An 11,289-nucleotide genomic window follows, 5' to 3' on the forward strand; every position below is an offset into this window, starting at 1 on the left:
TGGAGTAAAATTCACTGTAACAGTTACTATTCAGTCATCATGTTTTACATTTTCTTGTATCACATACTTCGCAACGAAGCACATGTGTGTAAAACGGATTAACTAATGTTACATTATATTAGACCTATATTTTATAACAAAACAAAATGAAAGGAAAACGTAGAAATCTAAAATTCCAGTATTTAGTTTTATTCAGCTTCCATTTCATCCCCAACCTATCAATCAATTTGTTTCATATACACAACTACCTACCAGTATTAGACATTCTCATTATAAGTTTAGTTTGGTCAATATGAGAAAAAATTATCACAAAAAGGGAGCCACCACTGGAAGTCTCCACTGTATTTACAGCAATCTAAAGTTAAATGTGTGAACAGCATCTCGCTGTGAAATAAATCAGTCTTTCTGGTGAAGCATGGTAAAATCATATTCAGTCAGCGTTAAGTTGTTATTGTACTTTTTATTCTATTGTTATTGTACCTTTTTTTTTTTTTTTGTATGTGGTAGTATTTAATTAAGCATGAGCAAATACACACAACATGACATTCTGATTAAAATCTTTATGTGATGAGGATACCAATAGGCATATATTATTAGAACTTCTTTGTAAGATATATATGAAAATTACTGTGCGGACTCAATATTCTACTATGATACATCAAATCTCCATCCACTCATATACAGAAATGTCCATTTATCAGAAGAAAATAACCATTAGTGGGAAATTTTCAGCAGATCATAAAAACTATATGTGGGTATGGATATTGGCAACCTGACTGTTGAAGATTAATTTTCAGAACTTGAGGTGAAAGCTCAATTTACAGTTCAATTTGACAAGATCTATTGAAAAAAGACAAGTTCTGTCATCAGATGTTAGAACAATTTTATCTTCTAACATAGTATGACAAATATGTAAACTTCTGTGACATACTGATAGCATTAAGTTTGCCACTGCTTACTTGTTTAACTCACGAACTGCCATAACTACAGACTGTCCACAAAGTGCATGCATACAACCCTCAGAAAGCACAATTATACTGTTTTGAATTGTCGAGCACTAGTGTATTGCATTGTGTAGAATTTTGTAAATTGTTGAAGACATAGCTGTTATTTTAATTAATTCGTTAAGATTACTATAATTCAAAGTATTTTATTTTTTCCATTCTGAGTGTTTAACATATCTCCTGAACTGTAAGATATAGTTTGAGAATTACAACTAACTCATTTCTTTTCATCACAGCAGTGCTGCTACATTACTCATACTGGTTCAGCCTCACGACATAGTTAATGCACCTTCTTCAAAATTGTAAAACTTCTTTTTTCCTTCTGAATCGTAAATTTAGTACTTCCTGATACTACAAAATAAATATTCATCTGCAAAAATTCACATGATCGCAGATGAGACCGTTACAGATGGAAATGAAATGGTTTGGACATCTTATGAATTTGAATCAACAGTGATGGACTAAAAGAATGTTTGGGGATCGTCAGCTGAAAGAAAAGTATGTAGTTGACGAAGGAGATCATGGTATGCTGTCAGAGGTTATTTCTGCCAAGGGGGAGAGAGATGCTCTAGATCGAGAGAGGTACCTAGCAAATTTGGAACAGGAAGTTGGGAACAACTGCAAAATCCTTGAAACTACTACTAATTTCAGTTTTCTGCGATCTATGTGCCACAAATCTGAAAGCATTTTCTACACGAAATATCACGTCATATAATTTTCTTAAACATTTCTTACCTGAGACTGTGTTATAAAAAAACCTACTATCACTTCGTATTCTAAATTATTATCATTATATTCTGTGCTAAACCTTCTGGAGGTTTCAGGCCTCTTGCACGACTTCCTCCATTCATTGTTGTCCAAAGCACGCCTCCGCCATCCTTGCATACCCAGCTGCTTGAGGTCAGCTTCCACTCCATCTTGCTCTGGGCCTTCTTCTGCTATTTCATCTGGCTTCTATCTCCACACCTTCTTGGCTGCTTTGTCTTCTGTCATTCGTTCCAAATGTTCCAACCAGCAGTCTTCGTAATTTTATTTCAGCGACAATCGTAGGTTCATCATGTAGGCTAAAGCATAATTTCAGTATTTGTTCGGGTTCTCCTGTATGGGTCCGGTATGTTCTCCTTTGATTCCAGTAACTTACTACTTTTCAGAGTCCTCATAGGGTGTTTTTATATCTAAAAATAATATTATGCCACGAAAAAAAAAACTAATAAATATACTTTTAAATGATGAAGTTCAAGCCAACGGAAATTAGATCTATATGAATTTGACTTGTTTCAACAATGAACCTATCCGCATAAGATGTTCGGAAAATTGAAGAGGGATGAAACTGCGTCATTCATGTGATTTCCAGAAGCAATCTTCTGTGAAATGTTCAGAATACAATTTGTGTGTGATAATTTGTTTGAATAAAATTATCTCTTCTAATGGCTGATAACCATCTAAACAGTAGTTCTGTTTTTTTTTAAGGGGAAAGCTAGAAATAACACACATTTTATTATAATGTCCCTATCATATTTAAAAAAAAAATACCAGGAATATGTTTGCCGAAATATTTTTAGTGTAAGCTGACAGAATAAATTCAATCTACATGAAAGTGCTATTTATTGCCCTATTAATTGAACGTTAAACTATTAGATGCATTTAAATATCGTTATTTACGCATGAAAAGTAGTGCTATAGACTTTCCTGAAGCGATTTGTGCAGTTACAAGCCTTACAAGAATGTATCATTATGATAGATTTATCAAATGCACACTGGATATGCTCGCAATCACTATCACAACCACCTGCTAAATACCACACCACAGTATAGAGAACATACTATAGTGAGGATCACGTAAGTTCAGTTCCCAAACAGCAAATATTTCCGCCTTGTCAGTGTTGCCAACTGTTACCAGATATCACCACATGTAGTAAAATCACGATCCTATGTACTGAATGACTTCTTTACTCACAGTACTTTACCTTAATGTTGGAAGGTTATTCTAAATAGTTTCAATAATAATGAGAAATGTATTGCTATGTTCTATTCTTTTATTCCTTTACATTATTATTAGTATTAGCATTAATAGGTTACTAGACGTAAATATACAACAAAGTATAGTATATAATATTCAAGAATCAAATCTGTTCCAAGACCAATTAAATTATTGTCACTTCACTTCAAAGATTCCAGCGTACATATACTGTACTTCCTAAAGGTAGATAAATTAATAACCAATTGACTTTTGGTTGGAATTCGAATGAACTTCTGATTATCTTTTGAAATTAGTAAGGAAATGGATAATACAACTAGGCTAAAACTGAAATAATAATAAATCAACTTACAAAAATAATTTTGGTCCTTAAAAGCCATAAGTAATTTCACTTCTAGATACCTTTTTAAAGATTTCATTTGTTTGTAAATTGCTTAATAATGCTACACTTACACTTATTATTTCTGCAACTCCACGTCTGTCATTGAAAAAATGTATGATACATAACTGTGAAGTCTCTTTTTGGCTCTTGTGTCCTAAATTTAAATAAGAAAAAGCAAATGATTCAAGAAATGTGAGCTGGTGAAAATTAAATACTCAATTAATAAAATAATTACTACCAAAAGAATATTTTATTAATTCTATACAAAAGATGGATTACACAGAACAGATGGCCAGAAATCATAGATTTATACACAACATACAGCATGAAACGATCATCAAAAAATGCTTTTTGTACACAATAACATCTTTCAAACGAAGTGAAATAGCCAATAAGTTCAATAAATATTATGCTAATAAGTAATAACTATAATTAATAATTATCTACAAGTTGTAAAAGGGAATAAAATAGTATATTGTTGAAATTAGGGGGTTATGGTTTATTACGTGTATTTATAATTTTAATTACTTTTTCTACATTTAATTATATTTTAATTTCTATTAGATTAGTTGGTGGTGTGGTTGTTAGTTTTATCTGTGTACGTCAGACTATTAAGGAAAAACTGAAAGAAATATTAAATCTACTATCTACTTTATATAACAATATTTAATCAAGAACTGAATATTACTATTAATTTAATAACATAAGACCCAAAACATCTCCAAGTCCAGACAATACACATGCTGATTTTCTTAAACATGTTGGCAAACAAGCAAACTCACTACTTTTATCTTGTAATCTCATCTAAAATACAATATCTGTCTGGAGAAAATCTATCATAACATCAATTTTGAAAAGCAATTATTCAACTAATATCTTTTCGAGTTATCGACAGATACCACTTACTAGTATGATAGCCAAAATTATGGAAGAGATGATTTCATAGATTGAATTGGTTCCTGGAATCTAGTAACTAACTTTCATTTTATTGGGTTGACTTTAGAGAATTGCATTAAACAAATGGACAGATTTTAAATTTTAGTCAAGATATTAAAGATATTTTAAACAGAAAACAAAACAACTTAACAATTTTAATTTATTTTCAAGGATCATATGGCTCTGTAGATATAAATCACTTAAGAAATTGCAAACTTAGGGTGTCCATGATAAAGTGTTACACTGGGTCAGTGACTTGATTATTTGATTCATTGTCACAAATATGTAAATAGAGACAGATTCATCTGGGCTTCCCACATTGTTGTTTTCAGGAATACATTTTCCAATATTAATGTCGATGGTCTAACTAAAGAAATAGATCTTATGATAATCTCATCATTTGCAGATAATATGGTTGTCTAGAACAAAAAATCACAGTCCACAAATATTAATAAACTGAGCCAAAATCCCAACAGACTTTTTGACTCTACTTGGAGAACTCAAACTTGCTCAATTAAGGGAAACTTTACTAATAAAACACAATCCCAAGTTATTTCAAAATGAATAGTATATAAGTTAACTTTAACAGATGATGTTAAGAAATGTGATACTTCTCCAGACATTTTAAAAATCATTAGAAACGATAAATGATCTGGTCAGTGAGTGACTACATACAGTATTTTTTATAGATGGATCCTGTTTACCAAGCCATAGATGTAGTGGTGTTGTAGTACAATACCAGTATATTCCCTTTTACAGGGAATTATATTCAAACACTTGTTTGCCCCATTTTAACCGTGACAACGCTTTTTAGCTTTTTAAACATTCTGGTTATTGTATTGTGTTTGTGTTTAGTGAAAGATTTTAGATAAGGGCGCAAATAGCCATAGTAGCTGACGCGCCCTTTTTAAACGCCACTAACTAACTAACTAACTAACTTCAAACACTGACTAATTTTGATAGTGAAAATTTAGATACACTTTTAAGCTTACAAAATCTCCAGTATCGACTTCATAAATCTGAGAAGGCTGTCATACTATCAGATTCAAAATCAGATGTTCTTGCTGCAGTAATGGACGTAACAGCATGAAATCTCAATATTTTACAGTGTTTTAATATTTTAAGCAAAATGGTCGAATTACATCGACGACTGGTACTTCCGTGGATCCATGAACTTTATGGAGTGGGAGGTAATGAGGTAGCTGAAAGGTAGCAAAATTACTGTAAGGTTATCTATACCTGCATCTTACCACACTGTTAAAAGAATAACAAGATCAGAACATGACAATGTGGTAACAAAAATCGGAATGATTCTAAAGCAAATGAAAAAATTGCAATAGGCCATCCGGCGTCTGCTCCACGATGGAGGAAAATCCTCAGAAGAAACCAACTAATCAGACCAAATGGGGGATCCAAACTATCCTCGAGTGCAGCTCTGAATTTGCAGGCCAACGAGTCTACCGACTAAGCTACATTGGTGGCTCCACTAAAAATATGAAGTACATGGCACTCAGATTATTAAATTGACAAACCTAAACAATTATTCATCAGTTAAGCTATAAAATATAATACATAGCAAGCAAGTTAATTCAATTTAAAAGTATAAACAATTCAATCAGTTGAAATATACAGAAACTGATAATAAATATCATGCAAATTACTTCACATTACAAGCATAAACAATTCATCACTTGTGGTATACAGCCTACTATTTAATTTACAGCACATACAATTCATCAGTTAAGCTATAGACCTACAGTCTACTATTCAATTTACAGCATATATAATTCATCAATTAAGCGAAACAAAAATATAGTACAATACATAGTAAAAATAATACACCTAATTTAATAACTGAACTTCTATGAAAATCTACAGTGGCAGTACTCATATTATCACAGGCCATGATTGTCTCAAATATTTACAAAGAACTGATATTTCAGAATCTCCCCATGCCATTTCTGAAATCTCAATGAAGATATGGATCATTGTCTTGACTGTTTAACTTTACACAGCTTTCAATCATCTGGTTAAATATTGGAGTGCAAGATAACAAATGACATCAACTGCTGAACACTTGGTATCAATCAACCAACAACTTCATTACATTAAAGGGGAAAAAAAACTGAAAGAATTAATTGTATATAGACACAACACATAAGACAAGGCCGCTTCAGAACAGTAATTGGCAAGGCTCTGTTGTTTTAGGATTCTTATGTAGATTCAATTTCACCTGAAAGAAAAAAGTAGCATCTATAAGTAGTAGTAGTAGTAGTAGTAGTAGTAGTAGTAGTAGTAAAGATAATAATAATAATAATAATAATAATAATAATAATAATAATAATGACTGTGAAGTATGGAAATTAATATTGCAATGTTATATCAAAAGGTGATTTCACACCATCAACTCTTATCAATTAGTACAACTCTTATCATTTAGTACAATAAATCTATTATATTCAGTTGCAATCACCAGTAGCTGTTCTTTCCTCCATTTTGTTGTTGGCTGATTTTTCACAAGTCTGCTATGATATGCAGCACTATCCATGACAATAACGCATTGCCCTAATGTTCTCAGGTCAACAACTGTGTTTGCACCCACTTCTCAACTACAGGGCTATTCATAGCACTATGGTAGTCCTGACTTTTCTTTCAATTGCATGAAAAAATTAAATCAGCACCTGCAATAAAAATTATACCTGGGCATATAATTACGTCACATGAATTCACAGCATTTAAATAAAGAAAATAAAACATAACATAACATGACATGACATGAGATCCCCTTTGGTGAAAGGCTTTCCCACGTTTTTATTTAGTCACCAATTTTTATATTTTTGTACCCTGATTTAAAAAATTACTCTTGCCAAATTTATGTAAAATATAAATCAATATAACTTACCGAGTATAAATCCACCTTTCATTCCGGCATCTAATCTTCCACCCTCATTTGTTGGTCTATGAATAACACCATTCATGTCACTGGAAACTTCACCTGGTTTATTTCATGAATAAGTGGGTGATCATACTTAAAAAAACAGAGAGAGAAAAGCAATTCACATTGACACTCTAAGAGACACAAAAATTTTAAAGACAGGAAAACCGTTCAAGAATTTTATAACTAACCTCTAGTTATAATATGAAACTATTAATTGCAAAACATGTTGTTCCCACCTGAATTCATTACTAGTAGCCTATATTAATTGCAATTTCATATTCCACATAAGTGTTAATCTATTTGTTAGTAAAAAATTCAATCACTCAATGTCTCACAATACATTGAAATTTACCATTCATAAAAATCCAAGTCTCATCCAAGAATACTACGGGTTTAGGGTTCTCACGCTCCACATTTCTTATATATTCTCTTAAAAACGAATAACATCACTTTCTCATACATGTGTATAAGGATCCCCTTTGCTCCATAGAAATTTCATCTCTTTCAAAATTTTTTTCACCGATGATAAGGATACTCTAAATAAATATGTTTCATAATCATCATTCATATGTTCCAGAACTTTTGCTGCTGTTAGTACTTCCCCTGTAACAGTAAATGAAAATTATGCCATATTTTTATACATAGGCCTATGACTAATATCAGAATTACATTGCATAAATCAACACAATAATTCCTGTAACTTCCCTACCTTTATGTAACTTGTCATAAATAAATCTCGCAATTGCATCTTTCGTAAAATCATCAGCATCAGTCACTGGATGTTTACGTAGTCTATGTTTTCCTGGTGTCACGAGTGGGGTCCCCTTGTGTGAATTTATCACTTTCGTGGCTGTAGTTAAGCCAAGCTGTAATAACAAACAATAACATAATACTTCTAAAAATTGTTATATCATAAAATTCATGCATAATACCAACATTTACAGCTATATGAATAGAAAATGATCAACATGTTAGGTTGGGTCTACGATAGGTTTAAGTAGGCTAATATTTAGGTAATTCTCCAGAAAAGCTACACCAAAGAAGGCATAATTTTATTTTGTTTAATTGATTTCTGTGATATTTACATAGTGATGAACACGTGGTTTTAGTGCACAGCCACAAATACTTTCAGCACAAAAATCCTTTGACACTTACCTGTATATTCTAATGCATTGTTGTAGTCCCTCCCTCAAACTTGTTACTAATTACCAATATAACATGCGAGAGGTCCAGGACGAAGAGAAATGGTTAGTTTCCCAGTAGTGCGTCCTCGTCCTCTCGAGTGTTATATCTTAACAAGTACTTTGGGTGGGGTAGCTTTTCTGAAGAAACACCATATTTAATATTACTTAAACCAGTCATGAATAAATTATTCAGCCAGAGTCAACGTTCCTATGCTTTATAGAGTATGTTATATAGTTATTATATAAAACTGAATTATTTTTAAGCACCATAACAGGCCAACATTCATGTAATATTTGCTGCAATATCAAGTTAATAATTACAATATGACTTGTATTTTCTTCGGCCGATGTGGCATGTAAATTGTGATCTGAACGGTTAATTTAATACCAAAAGAGAAAACTGGAAATTTACTTTCGTGCTGTTTGATTACTTGTTCGTCTAATTTGTAAATGTATTTAAGCTATCACCTACTGCAGTATTACAGTATCTTAAATGTATTTAGTTTGGCAATATGAAAATCACTGACTTGATTAAACATTAGGCCTAACCTAAAAATTTGTTTTGTTTGACCACAATCATGAAATTATTAGTGCAAACTCCTAAAACTGAATACCACTTTGAAATGTATGCTTAAGAATACTTACTCCTAATAATTGTCCTATTCTGGTTGAAATTGCTGTCTCCGTTAGCATAATTCCTTCTTAATTATCTTCTTTCTTCAACTCATTATACACGTGAACTACAGATTTCTGAAGCGTACTCTGAATGCCACACATTTTCTTCCTTGGAGGAGTCACTGCAATACTATTTCATTTTTTTCACATAGTAATAAAAATCTAAACACGAAAGAAATTCATTAAAATTTGAAATAATATTTCTATCCATTACCCACGTGCATTATCACGCCCAAGTAGGCTATATTATATTCATTCGTACTTATCTGACTATTCTTGAATTATAACCACAACGCAACACATAACATAACTATTATGTATTAATATTAATACTAATATTAATTAATTATTAATAAGTTCGAATTTCACTATCTTCCAGTAACCGGCTGAGAAATCTAGTACAATTTTAATTTCATGGAACTCCAGTACCGGCAAACATTGTCGATATTTGCCTCAGCTGCCAACATACCGGTTACAAAATCACTACCATTTATAGTATTTGTCAGTATCGAAATTCGAAACGAAGTTGGCAAAAGAAAATTCAACCTTCAAACTAGAAAATCACCATAATCCACTAGCATTTGTAGTAATGGGGGAAAAATGGTTAGGTTTCACCCTTAGGGTATCAAGTTACCTGATCTTCCCTATATACTGTGACCACACTTGCCACAATGATGACGATGCGCGAAGGGTTTCAATTTTGTACAGCACAGCAGCGCTCACTATGCGTCTAGGTAAGTAACTATTTTATATAACGTCATTTATAGTAAGCAATGACCGTCTTCCCGCTCAATTGCAGTTTATAACAAAACTTTATAACCAAGAATGAAGTTTTGATCCTATTCACCCCATTTTACGGTACATTATATGCATTTCATAATAATTTTATTCAATTAGGCCTACCCAGTAGGCTACTTTGTTATTGTACCAATAATATTTTCATTATACTCAATTTTCTTCAACCATCACTTCATTCAAATAAGGTGCCGGTATTAACATTTTCGTTTTCTGCACACATTAGGTTTTTAATCACAGAAAGATAGGTTATCTGATTTAACAAATTTACATCAATAAATATTCGTATAATGCACTATCTCAGCGTAGGATGAAGTGATTTTTTTTCATATAGGACCATTTATATTAGCACCCCACTTCCAACATTTCAGTGTTATCTTATTAAATTCTCCATTTAATTAACTTACCCTACTTCAAGACTCGGCATTCTCACCCTATATGCTGCGAGATAGCATGGCGGACTTCTTACTTAATGATTTTAAACTAGTTTCTGCTCGTTCTACTGCATTCACTTATACTGTATATTTCAATTTATGAAGCACATACGGTTTTACGTTTAAAATATCACATACTACTGTTAGTTTCTGTTACAGTTCGATCCGAAACTTGTCTTGTCCACTTAAAAAAATGACTACAGTAATTGTCCTGTCTCTGGCTTTTGTTCGTAAGGCACGGGTAATAAATGTATCGCGAACAATTATGTTAAAACTTGCTTTTCCCCACAGAAATGTCACTAAATTTGCAGTATTGTTCCATAATTCGCCTTACACAATATGCCAATAAAAAATGGAGTTCTCAGCACGTGAAATGACGTCACATTTCCCCCGCAGTTTATGTCAGTTCACAGTGTCAGTTGTTCTTAGTTTGTCTCTACACATTGTTTTCGTAATGCTGTTAATGAAATAAAAATTATACATGTTTAGTATTAATTAAAAGATGACAGAATTCTGTTGCAAAAGGAAATGAAAGAAAACTGAAAAGTAAACCAGATTCCTGAAAGAAAAATAACAAGAAAATGAATAAAACTTACGTTTCTACGTATACTTTCTAATATTCGTCATAGAATTACTGCTACCTTTTGCTGTATTATTAAACCATTAATGATGGAACACATTTTTTTCATATATTTTGACGGAAAATGTTAAAACTTGCTTGACTGATTTGCAAATTGCGGATGTTCGAGATGCAACAATTTCGTGCAAATTTTTATGAACCCTATAATGAAGTTGAACAAGATTTTTGTTTTGCCCTTATTCTTCCCAGGTCTACGAGCATGGTTCATAGATGTTGCTAGTGCCGAGAAGCATTTAAGGTGCATCTATAGGCCTACGGTTCAACTTTTCTTCAAGCAAGACATGCAAGATTCATATTTAATATTAATTAATATATAGGTATAC

The 11,289-nt window shown here is 32.1% G+C and overlaps 1 long non-coding RNA gene across 1 annotated transcript; it reads right to left on the reverse strand.

Annotated features, from left to right (window-relative positions):
* Positions 1-3,614: 3,614 nt before the first annotated feature.
* LOC138705898 (uncharacterized) lies at positions 3,615-9,731 on the reverse strand. The gene is made up of 6 exons (XR_011333850.1): positions 9,068-9,731; positions 7,948-8,104; positions 7,591-7,841; positions 7,203-7,328; positions 6,774-6,981; positions 3,615-6,533 (listed from the first exon to the last, which is right to left on the reverse strand). It is a non-coding gene; the product is annotated as an uncharacterized lncRNA (long non-coding RNA).
* Between the last annotated feature and the right edge of the window lie 1,558 nt (positions 9,732-11,289).

The sequence above is a fragment of the Periplaneta americana genome, chromosome 9 (assembly GCF_040183065.1).
Source record: "Periplaneta americana isolate PAMFEO1 chromosome 9, P.americana_PAMFEO1_priV1, whole genome shotgun sequence".
Lineage (NCBI taxonomy): Eukaryota > Metazoa > Arthropoda > Insecta > Blattodea > Blattidae > Periplaneta > Periplaneta americana.